General features: G+C 39.8%; 1 protein-coding gene across 3 annotated transcripts in view; it reads left to right on the plus strand.

The window, feature by feature from the left end:
- The window catches only part of LOC310643865 (uncharacterized protein), a 707877-nt gene that overhangs the window by 189760 nt on the left and 506435 nt on the right, over nucleotides 1–11682 (plus strand). The gene's annotated exons all lie outside the window — the stretch shown is intronic.

Below are 11682 nucleotides of genomic sequence, written 5' to 3' on the forward strand. Positions count from 1 at the left end.
CCAATCCCTATCCTACATCTACGACCTCTATTTCACATAATATTAGTCATTTGATTTCCCTCCAGTGATGTCAGTGAATTGTGCTTGTGTGGTGTTATGATAAAGGACAAGTGTATCTTTAATAGTAGTAGAGTTAATGATAACTAAAAACCAGTCTCATTCATCCTCAGAAGGAGAGACAAAGGCAAGGTCATGCAACAGAAGAGAACAAAAAAAATGATATTAGCAGCACATGTTTATACTAGGGTTAGTTGTAACTACAAAGATGGGGTTTTTTTCTCATTTTCCTCTCTCAAGACTGAAATAGAAAAAGAAAACCGGAAAAGATAATACATCTTAGACGTTAATGGGAAAACCTCAGCATATTTACTTTCAATAGGCATTATTTTCAGGTATTTGTATATTGGGCTATTTGTTTCCTTGTAAAATACATTGGAAAACCCCATTGGAAGAAAATTTCACTGAGAGTTAGGGTTAGGTCACCATGAACTCATAGAGCAACATGGACATCACCAACAAACTCGGAGTTGTTGGGTATGGATAGGAGTGCACTGATTTTTTCTAGGCTACCCTATCTATGTTTCCTGGTAAAATACATGGGAAAATCTCATTGAAGGAAAATTGCACTCAGGGTTAGGGTTAGGTCACCATTAACTCATAGAGCAAAATGGACATCACCAACAAACTTGGGTTCTTGCATATCGTTAGGGGGGCACTGACTTTTCTAGCCTGCCCTAATCATGTTTCCTGCTAATATACATGGGAAAATCCCATTGGAGGAAAATTCAACTTAGAGTTAGGGTTAGGTCACCATGAACCTGTAGGGCAAAATGGACATCACCAACAAACTCGAAGTCCTAGGGTATAACTAGGAGAGCACTGACTTTTCTAGACTGCCCCATTTATGTTTCCTGGAAAAATACATTGGAAAATCCCATCATAGGAAAATTCCACTTAGGGTTAGGTCACCATGAACTCATAGAGCACAATGGACATCGCTAACAAATTCGGAGTGCTTGGGTATGATTAGGAGGAGACTGACTTTTCTAGGCTGCGCTAACAAAGTTTCCTGGTAAAATTCATGGGAAAATCCCATTGGAGGAAAATTCCACTTAGGGTTAGGGTTAGGTCACCATGAACTCATAGAGCAAAGTGGACATTGTCAACAAATTTGGAGTGCTTGGATATGGTTAGGAGGGCACTGACTTTTCTAGACTGCCCTCTCTATGTTTCTTGTTAAAAAAAGATGGGAAAGAGGTCTAAGAGTCTCGAGGATCTGAGATGAGGTTCTCTTTCTCCAAATTGTTGCTCTCCAGATGTACTGAACTACAATTCCATTCATTCATTCATTCATTCATCCATCCATTCATTCATTTAGCTTATACCATACTTCAGACAGCAGAGATTACATTAAGAGAGAAAACATTTTGGTGTGACAATAAACCACTTCCTGGAGAGCATGTTCCTTGGCAATGAGTATCAACATAGATGGGCACAGCAGATGAAGCTTCAGGTGTTAACATTCTTTTATCCTGAAGGTGATCAAAAATCTAGATGCTGTGGCATTTTTAAAAGTAACCCACAGATTAAAGTTGCCTTGACAAATATTCTTGACAGTTGATCCAGGCTATTAATCTAGAAGGCTCAAATGAGTCATTTAGCACTTCTGAGAAAAATGAGATGACAGCAACATCCAGAAGTTCACAAAATAGTCCAGTGAGAATCCAAACAGAATAAAGGGAGTTATGTTGAGATGGAAAGAGAAATACAGCAGAACAGGGCAGGGAAATCATGTTATGTGCAATACCACATGAAGTCGCTGCATGATGCAAACTATAGGCCTTTATTGGAAAATCTGAACTAGCAACCATGTGTTTAGTGACCACAAATTCATGATGTTGATATTGACCATAAGCTCTAAATGACTTAAGGCCTGGCTGTCTAAGGGAACAACTTTTCTGTTGCAAACTTCCCTGGAGGGTGAGATTTAAAACACTTAACCTAAGGATGGAATCAGACACATCATCAGATTGGAGTTACTGTGCTCCCACATGAGACCCAAGTCCATTCCCCCTGTGAATTCCATCTAGTGCCAATTTGTCTTGACCATTTATAGATCAGATTCTTGTATGTGGGTAGCATGTAATAAATCTTTAGCACAGGGGTGTCAAACTTGCAATGTCACATGATGTGTCATGACATATCGTGACTTTTTTTTCCATTGCCAGCAAAGGGGTGGGCACGGTTTCGGCATGGTGCATCCAGCCCATGGGCCAGCAGTTTGACACCCCCGCTTTAGTACTTTGAACTCAATACGTTTGTGGTTACTTGTGCAGGACACTGCCTATATTTTAAGAATGCAGAAGGCCTTCTGAATACGTATCCCCTTGCCTTGCTATCAAGAGCTTGTTTTTCTGACACAAATTATTCTGCATTGCTCCCAGGCTAAAAAATACACTCTCAGAAGATGCATTGTCCCGACCCCCACTCCTGCCTTTTGCATTCAGAAGATCAATAAAGATTTGTCTCTCTGGTCCTTTAATATATTAATGCTTGCATTTCTTCTCATTTAAATTTTTAGCTTTTGACATATGATTTTATGGTTGTTGTTTTCTAATTTTGTTAGCTATCTTGAGTAAAACAGCTTTTTATTCAGCACTGAATCTATAACACTTAGCTCTCAGACTTTCTGAGATTAAACTTTTGGAGAGACAATGCTCCTGGATGATTATCTATCCAGAAGAAATTATGAGAGAAACAAAATGAAGCTGAAATAGGAAATCTTGAAGTTATATAGTAATTCCTGGAATTTCTGTCTTACTTGTAACAGCAGCTGAAATATTTCCAACTTTCTTCTGTGTCTTCAGTTCAATTGGGTTTTTTTTCTGGGTGGTTTATAAAGGATCAGTTGGGTCTGTTTACCTAAATCATGGACTAAAGCAGCTGAGTTTTCTATGTGTCCTGTAAATTTTCTACATGCATTTATCAGTTTACCACTGTAACAAAGATGTGCTGCACTTTTGTAAATAACAGTTATTATTAATAAGATTATTGCCAGAATCACTACATCACTGATTTCATCCTACCCATTTCAGTCTTTATAATCTAGCTATGTATGTATGTATGTTCTTAATTCAAAATAACAATTGATACATCTGAAGAAAAAAGCTGAAATCAACAAAAGCTTATGCAAGAGCCTTGACATTTTTGTCCTGAGAGGAATAATTGAGCATTTAAAGACAGATCATGGACACTTTCACCAATTGCCTGCTTGGAGGCTAAGGGATGAGTGGGACCTGTTTATTCCCAAAATGGCTGCCATGAAAAACTGTAGTCAGACAGAAAACACTCATAGATAAAAAGGCAATTTTGTGAGTTGGTCTGTCACTTTTAAAGCCTGAAGATGGATTTTAGCAACTGTTTTTAATCAGATGGAAGTACACCCAATAAAGCACTGGGGACTCGCTTTGTTTCTTGATGGGCCATCTGCAAATCCCACCAATATCCTTGGCAATAAAGTCTGACAGAAGACAGTGCCTTCTGTTTCAGCATGCCAACTTCCCATTTAATTTTCTTTTAATATTTTTACAGCAGCTAGGGTAAGGTCCCTTTTATGCCACACTAGTGATTATGAAATAATTGTGGACTGAAATCAATTATATTTGCTTGATTTTGTTATTTTTATTTTTGTTGGGTTTTGTGTTTGGATTTAATTTTATGTTAGCTACCCAGAGTTGCAATGTGTGAGTTGCAGCCACATCAATTCTTTAAATAATTATATGAATTAAATAATCAAAAATAACTGGCAAGTGCCAAATAAGGAGTCTTTAGAAATCCAGGTTTAGGATTTTTTTTAAAAAAAATGTTTACACTGCCAGAAGACTCTTCATATTCTCTTGTAAGGACTAAGATGGCTGCTTCTGTGGAAAATCAGCCAACCATCATTCATTAAGATTTACATCCCATTTTTTTCCAAGATTCTGAAACAGAAGTTACCGTACATCATCCCTTCTTCTATTTTTCTCTCTGTAATAGCAATTGTGGGATGTAAATTAAGCTAATGATTGGCCAGATTCACCCAGTGAGCTTTGATAACTAAAGCTGGAATTAGTATTCCAATATTTTAATGACCACACCACACTGATGCATAGATTGGACTAATACTCTGCCTTGGGATAGGATAAGAAGACAGTTTTCTGCATAGGCATTTGACAAACCTTCTCTCTATCTCTCCCTTCAGTGTGACATATCCCTTGCCAACAAACCATCTCAGATAAAGTGGAATTGTTCAGATTTAAGTATCATTAATATTACCAGATTTTGATTAGTAACAGCAGTCATTCACTGAAACATAAAGACACAATAAGCACAAGGTATGTTTACTCTCAAATGTTATCAACTATCTAGTACTAAATCCTCATACAGTCTTCATATAGTCACAGATCAAAACCTGAATTATCCAGGATACACTAATCTCAGAGATTAAAGTAAACTCAGAATTGCTACTATCCAATATTAGTATAGCTAGTATACTGGCAAAAACAATTACCTCATCAAGTCAGTGTTAACTCTTAACAACCATATGGATAGATTTTCTTCTCCAGCCTGGTGTCTCCAACAGAGTCCTTTGGTTCTTCCAACGCTGCAGCTATTATACTGCTGTAATTGAATCTTTCCATCTTATTCCTAGTCATTCTCTTCTTCTCTTTCCTTCCAACTTTCCCAGCAATTTAGCATTCTTAACAGAGCTGGGTCTTCATGTTAATGTGTCTAGGTATCATAATTTCAGGTCTTTGTATTTTAAATGAGAACTCTGGAATGATTTATTTTCTGATTCATTTCTTTGTTTTCTTGAATAGTCACAGTATTCTCAGCAGGTTTTCCAATACTGAAACTCAAAGGATCAGTAGTTTTCTATCTTATTTCTTCAAAGTCCAACTTTCAGTTACAAAGAGTATCCTAGGGGAAACTATTGCCTATAGAGATCTTTTAATGTAATTTTTTCAAATTACATCTTTCCTTGCTCCAAGGAAGATCCTCAACTTCCTATAGACATTCCATAGCTTGACATAATCAAAACACTTGAAGGCCATTCTATAATTAATGCAGCATATCTTCACTTATTTTTGGTACTACACTTGATCTTAGCAGTCTGTACTTTATCCAGGATGTCTATGGAGTCCTGGCTTTACAGCCCTGTGTATTTATCCATGACCACCCCACTGGGGTGGGATGTAAACAAGTATATCTGTCCACAGGCTCATAAACATTTTAAGTATATAATCTGAAATGGCAATTTTATCCCCCAACCTTTTTAACTCTAAATTTTAACCTCTAAATGTTAATCTCTATTTTACAATCAAACACACTTTGCTCTAGTCTTATTACAACTGTAGCTTAATCTTTTCTCCCCTATATTTTTTTTTTTCATTTTTGTGGCTGGTCTTGGAGTACAATAAAATATTTGATTTGACTTGACTTCTTTTTGCTATTTTTCTGAATTATCTATCATGCATTACCAATAACATATTGTATTCTTCAGTCTTTTCTAAAGCAATCTTAAACATCCATGTATGGTTCTAATCTGTATTGGATAATTCTAAGTGGTATTTCATTAGCATGAAAAATTAAGGATATTGTATAATGGTTTGGATTCTCTGCTAAGTCTCCTTTCTTTAGTATGGGCATGTAGACTGAATTCTTCCCATCTGTTGGCCACTGTGCTGTTCTCCAGATTGAAATAAATCATACATTCTTGTAGACTTCTGACTTGGTAAAGACCAGACTGCTGATCTGAATTCAGAAAGTTTTTTTATGAGATATCGGAGTATCATCTTTTTGTTTTAATGGTCCACTGATTTAAGGGCTTGGTACCAGCAATAGATGAGAGAAGCATATTCAAAATCAATGTATTTATTTATTCACTGAAGAAAATTGAGTTGATGTCGTTCTGACACCATTCTATATATTGTATAGAATCATTAGGCACCAAGCAAAAAGTTGAGAGGAAACCCAACTATCCAGTGTATAATGCTAAGAAAGGCCATGTTGCTATTGTTTCATTGTTACTGATTCTCACTACTGTTTTTGTAATAGGAAAAAGAAAGATCACAACTTGCATTCTGTTCAAAAGCTAGGTTTACCCAACACCAAGCTATAAAATGGTTTGGTGAGTTTGAGTATACTGTATTGTGTGAACTCAAGTCATTATTTTAATATGTAATATATACAACATAAACTTGTTATTTATTAATTAAATCAAGGAGGAAACAAGTTAACATCTTAGTACAAAATATAAATCTAATCACAGGCATGTTCTGTAACCTATTAGGTCTCTTTCTGGATTTCAGATATGTAGACATGGCCATTTGACAGCTAGCCATGACAGAAAAATAATGCTATGGTACAAGCCCAGTTTTCTTATACTTATGTCCAACAAGTATGTAAGGAAATTTACATTGGTGTGGCAAAATGCTAGTTTTCATCACTGTCTCCTCCCAAAAAGGTATGTGGGTGGACATTAGATATTCATAGTATATGGTGAAAAAATCCCTTGTACTGTTCTATTCCAAATAGAACCCCACTAACATAAACAGGACTAAACTGCAACATGGAATCAAAAACCAAGCTTTGTTTCTACCACTAGTAGGAAATGTTCAATGTACCTTCTGTTTCTTCTACCATATCACCCAACTGAGCAAAGAACATCTTGAGAAAAAAGGGAGTGGAAGTCTATGATATAACACTTCCAGCTGCACATTTTTTGAAGTATCCAGCTTTCTATTAACGATCTGGGCCAGACATTTTTGATGTGACATTTTCTTCATCAATAAAGAATTTTATCCTCACACACTACTTAATCACTGCTTACATCTTTTTATTGAAAGTACTTTTTCAGGAACTTGTGAACACATTAGAACAAAATTGTCCAGAATGCCACTGTCTTATTCATTATAGCAGTAAGAACACTTGTTAGGTGGGTAGTTTATCTTCTGTAAGGAAAATAAATCCTCTTTCTCTGTAATAAAACATCTGTCTGTTTTTAACTGGAGCACCAAGCAGCTGTTTTTAATTCTTTACAGGGGATTCTTGGTCTGTGTGTTGTAATTGCTGTTAGATCAGATATTATTGTTGTAAATTTACTATTCGTTATCGTGACAGCACTGCTATGGAATCATCAGCACAGAGACCATTTTGCTACTGAAAATATCTGATGATAAACTGTTTCTTCTGCATTAAATGATAGAAGTTTATTTATATTGGTCTAATACAAGGGTTGGGAACCTTAAACACTCAGAGCCACTTGGACCCATTTCCCAGAGAAAAAAAACCACTAGGAGCTGCAAAACTTGTGCACACACGCGCACACACACGAGGGGTAGAGCTTGATTGAAGAGTTTAATTAAAAAGAAATAGAGGCTGCTGTGCATGTTTTTTCTCTCTTTCTGTCCCTCTCTTTCTCTCCCTCCCTCTCTCTTCCCCCCTCTCTCCGATCTTCTGCTCACCTGGCAAGCTGGCTTCACACTGTTCTGGACAAGCTGACACACATTCTTATTGGGCTGCTCTCCTACCCTGCTTTCTGCTGCTTCCTGTGGAGATGCAGCAAAGGCAGCAGCCCCACCCAATAAGCTTGTCAGCTTCTCGGAGAACAGTGTGAGGCCACTCTCTTTTTTACACACACAGAGAGAGAGAAAGAGAGAGAGAGAGAAGGGAAGTGCAAGTGCCTCTCTCTCTCTCTCTCTCTCTCTCTCTCTCTCCAAATGGCGGAGGACGACTGGGAGCTGCAGAAGGCTGAAAGAGCCGCATGCGGCTCCAGAGCTGTGGGTTGCTGACCCGTGGTCTAATACATCTGCAGCTTTTGTGAGTCTCTTTGTGATGGAATGTGCACCTGGAGGGGGATGTTGGCAACACAGAGCTTTCCCAGGGAGGACTCAGTAAATCTCATCAGAAAGAGGCCCAGATTAAGAGACTGCACAGTCTCAAATTAGAGGGGGAATGAGGAAGTACAGGTGTAAACCAGTCCCTTCTGACAAAGTTCTAGAACTTTTTGTAAAGCAGTAACAGAATCACTTTTATTATATTTGCTATCATAAAAAGGGCATTTTCTCTCTTCCTCCATGAGTATGTTTTAGTACTGTCTTTGTATAATTGCAGTAGGCACCATGGTTGCCTTTTTTCAAGTATGTGTTCAATACTGTGTCAGCTATCCTGTATCAGAAGGGTAAGGGCTTTTCAGACAGGTTTAAATCCCAGCCACTTCTTTGATCTGATACACAGTTAATTAAGTGGCAGCATTAACCAACCATGGCTTCTTATACAGCTGACCCTTCACCATTTACACAATCACAAATCGCTGCTTGGTCTTTTTACCGCTGACAAGCAGACTCCGCAGATCCTGTCACCACGGATGCTGCGCTGGTCAATCTTCATGGCTGCCTACTCATACAGTTTAGTCCACAAGCCAGGGAGGGAAATGGGCCACACCGATGCGCTCAGCAGACTGCCCCTACCGCAGATGGATCCGGACTCAGCTCCGGCATCCCGTATCCTGGCAATCCAGGTTTTGCCAGAAACTCCTTTACATGCAGGGTATGTAGCAGTTGAAACCGCTACAGACAAAACACTCAGTCGCGCTCTCAACTAGGTGTTGAGGGGGGTGGCCAGAAACCAGGCCAGGCCCCGAGTTCCAGCACTACGTGTGCAGGAAAAATGAACTATCAGCCCACAAGGGTTGCGTACTGTGGGGGAACAGGGTCATTGTCCCACCCAGCCTGCGCTCCAAGTTGCTAGATTCCTTACACGAAGTATACCCCGGAATGGTGTGGATGAAAGTGTTAGTAAGGAGCTACTTGTGGTGGCCAGGCTTAGACAAGAACATTGAGGACTGAGGTAGGAGTTGCCAGGTGTGCCAAGAAACCTGGCCGGAGATGCCACACATGCCAGTGCATCGCTGGACCACACACACACCATGGTCTCCCGTGCACATTGACTTCGCGGGGCCATTCCAAGGGCAAGTGGACAGCTACTCAAAGTGGCTAGAAGTGGTACCTGTCTCATCGATGACAATGACCAGTCATCCATGAGTTACGCCGACTGTTCACCACGCACGGTCTGCCAGATGTGATTGTGTCTGACAAAGGGGCACAATTCACAGCAGGACAGTTCCAGGCTTTCCTAAGTGCCAACATGATCCAGCATGCAACGTCCGCTCCATTCCACCCTGCTTCCAACGGCCAGGCAGAACGGATGGTCAGGATGACTAAGGAGTCACTCAAGCGGATAACCACGGTGGATTGGAATCAGTGCCTGGCGAACTTCCTCCTGTGTCAACACAACCCCCCCCTGTACCGCAACAGGTCACAGTCCAGCGGAGCTGAGGTGGGGTCACCAGCTCACGACGAAGCTCAACTGACTTCACCCAGATAGAGCAGCGGCAGAGACGGCTCAACCTAAGCCACCCAAGGACTTGCAGCTGGGTGACTTGGTCTGGGCCAGGAACTACGGGAGTGGGGCACTTTGGGTGGTGACCAGGGTGACCAAAATAAAGGGGCCGTTGTCGTACGAAGTCATGTTGGGGGATGAGCATGTGGTTAGACACCACATCGATCAGTTACGTCGGCGGCAAACGGAGGCCACTCAGGAGGGGGGGATGCAGTGGATGATGCTTCCCAAAGTCTGCCCCAATCTACTGTAACCGCCTCCGGTGAAATGGAAACACGAGAGCTGGGAGAGGCGTCGGCAGCTGCAGCCAACGTGAACGGATAGTGCGAGTTTAGTGGACCGGGGCAGGAGCATACACCATCCAGAACGGGGGATTCCCAGATACTGTGCCGCTCCAATAGACGCAATGTCCCCCAGCTTACCTCAAGGACTATGAGTGCTGAACAGATTGTGGATAACGGATATCTAAAGGGGGAGGGGTGTTATGTACTGGAATGCAATGATTCAAGCCACTGGCCCTCGCTTATTGTGGAGAAGCCAAGTAGGCATTTCCTGCCAAGCCAAGGCTGGCCCTCAGAGGGCTAGCTCAACGGTCAGTCCCAACAGTTTTGGCAGGAACATTCGTATTTTGGGTGGGAGATTTCAGGCAGGTAATTGGAGGAACACCTGAGGGCTTATGTGATAAGTACCGGCCATTACCTGTAGCCAGCAGTTAGTTTTCTGTAATAATAAAAAGATGTTCTGATGCTGTGTTGTTCCTTGCCTATTGACTTAACCCACAATACAACAGTTTATGTGTGGATCCATGCAGTGTGGGCTTTTGCAATTGGCAGATGGATATTTTGCTAGTGCATAGATTTTTTTAAGTGCCATCCAAGATTTTTTGGTATATACTTTCAAGATATTCAGAAAAAATCATAGGTAACTCTGTATCTAAGCCTACTGAAGAGTAATAATTAAGGAAACACAATAACAATAAATAAGGTTAAAGAATGGCAGAAATAACTGTTAAACACTGTTGCAACCAGCTTTATAAAATGAAACTTATTTACAGAATATTGAGGAATAACAGGCAATATATCAGCTATCAAATTGAAAAGCCCCAGGTGTAGATGACAAATCAGATGAAATATCTCTTCAGCTGCATAATGCTATGAGAGAAAATTCAACTAAAATACTCAACGTTATACGTCCATAAATTTGGAACAAGGTCTATGATCTACAGATTAGGAAAGTTAGATGTATAGGCTCATACTGAAGATGAGAAAAAGCAAATTAACAACACTAGTTCCTTACAAAAGCAAAAAAAAATGCTTATTTATTTGTTTGCTGCACGTCTTACTGCAAGAGAACTCTGGCCAGCTTAAGATTTTGCATATTAAAATAGCATTGTACATTAAGAAATACGAAGATACCAGGCAGAATTTTTTGATAAGGCAAAGGGACACAAGAGCATTCAAGAATATGGAATATATTAAGGTAATTGAGAAAACCAGATTGCTTGATCCCTGGTTTGGGAAATCTTTACAGTGAAAAATAGGCTATTGTAAGAACTGAATTTGGAGTGGAAAAAAGTGATTTAGAATAGAGAAGGATATTACAAAAGGATTTTTATTGTTCCCTTGTGCCAAATACTGCACGGTGTAAGAATGCATTATTGCTAATGCATGCTGGATAATTGAGAAAGCCAAAGAATATAAAAAGGTGTCAATATCTGCTTCATCAATTCTAGAAATAATTTTGATTGTCTTTATCACATAAGCTGTGGAAAGTGGTCAGAAAAATGGGAATCTAAGAACATCTCATTCTCCTCAGGAGAAACTTATATTCAAGTCAAAAAGTACAGAGAGACAGGTTCTAGGTTGGCAAAGGATTGTGACAAAGCTGCATACACTCCCCTTTATTTATGCAACTTATAGGCTGAATATCTATTAAAGGAAAGTGGACTAGATGAGGATGAGCTGGGTTTTAAAACTGAAGGAAGAAACATCAAGTAACCCAATATCCTGATAACCAAAAATGCAAAAGACCTGCAAGCCTAAATACTAAAAGTTCACATGATCATCAATCAGAAGTTCGGGAGGAGGAGGGGTGGATGGTAGGATTAAAATGATTATTGGACTGTTTTTGGACAAGCTAAGACAGGGGTCTTCAAACTTGGCCCTTTTATGACTTGTGGACTTCAACTCCCAGAATTCATCAGCCAGGCATGCTGGCTGAGGAATTCTGGGAGTTGAAGTC

This window comes from Vipera ursinii (assembly GCF_947247035.1).
Source record: "Vipera ursinii genome assembly, chromosome: 1".
Lineage (NCBI taxonomy): Eukaryota > Metazoa > Chordata > Lepidosauria > Squamata > Viperidae > Vipera > Vipera ursinii.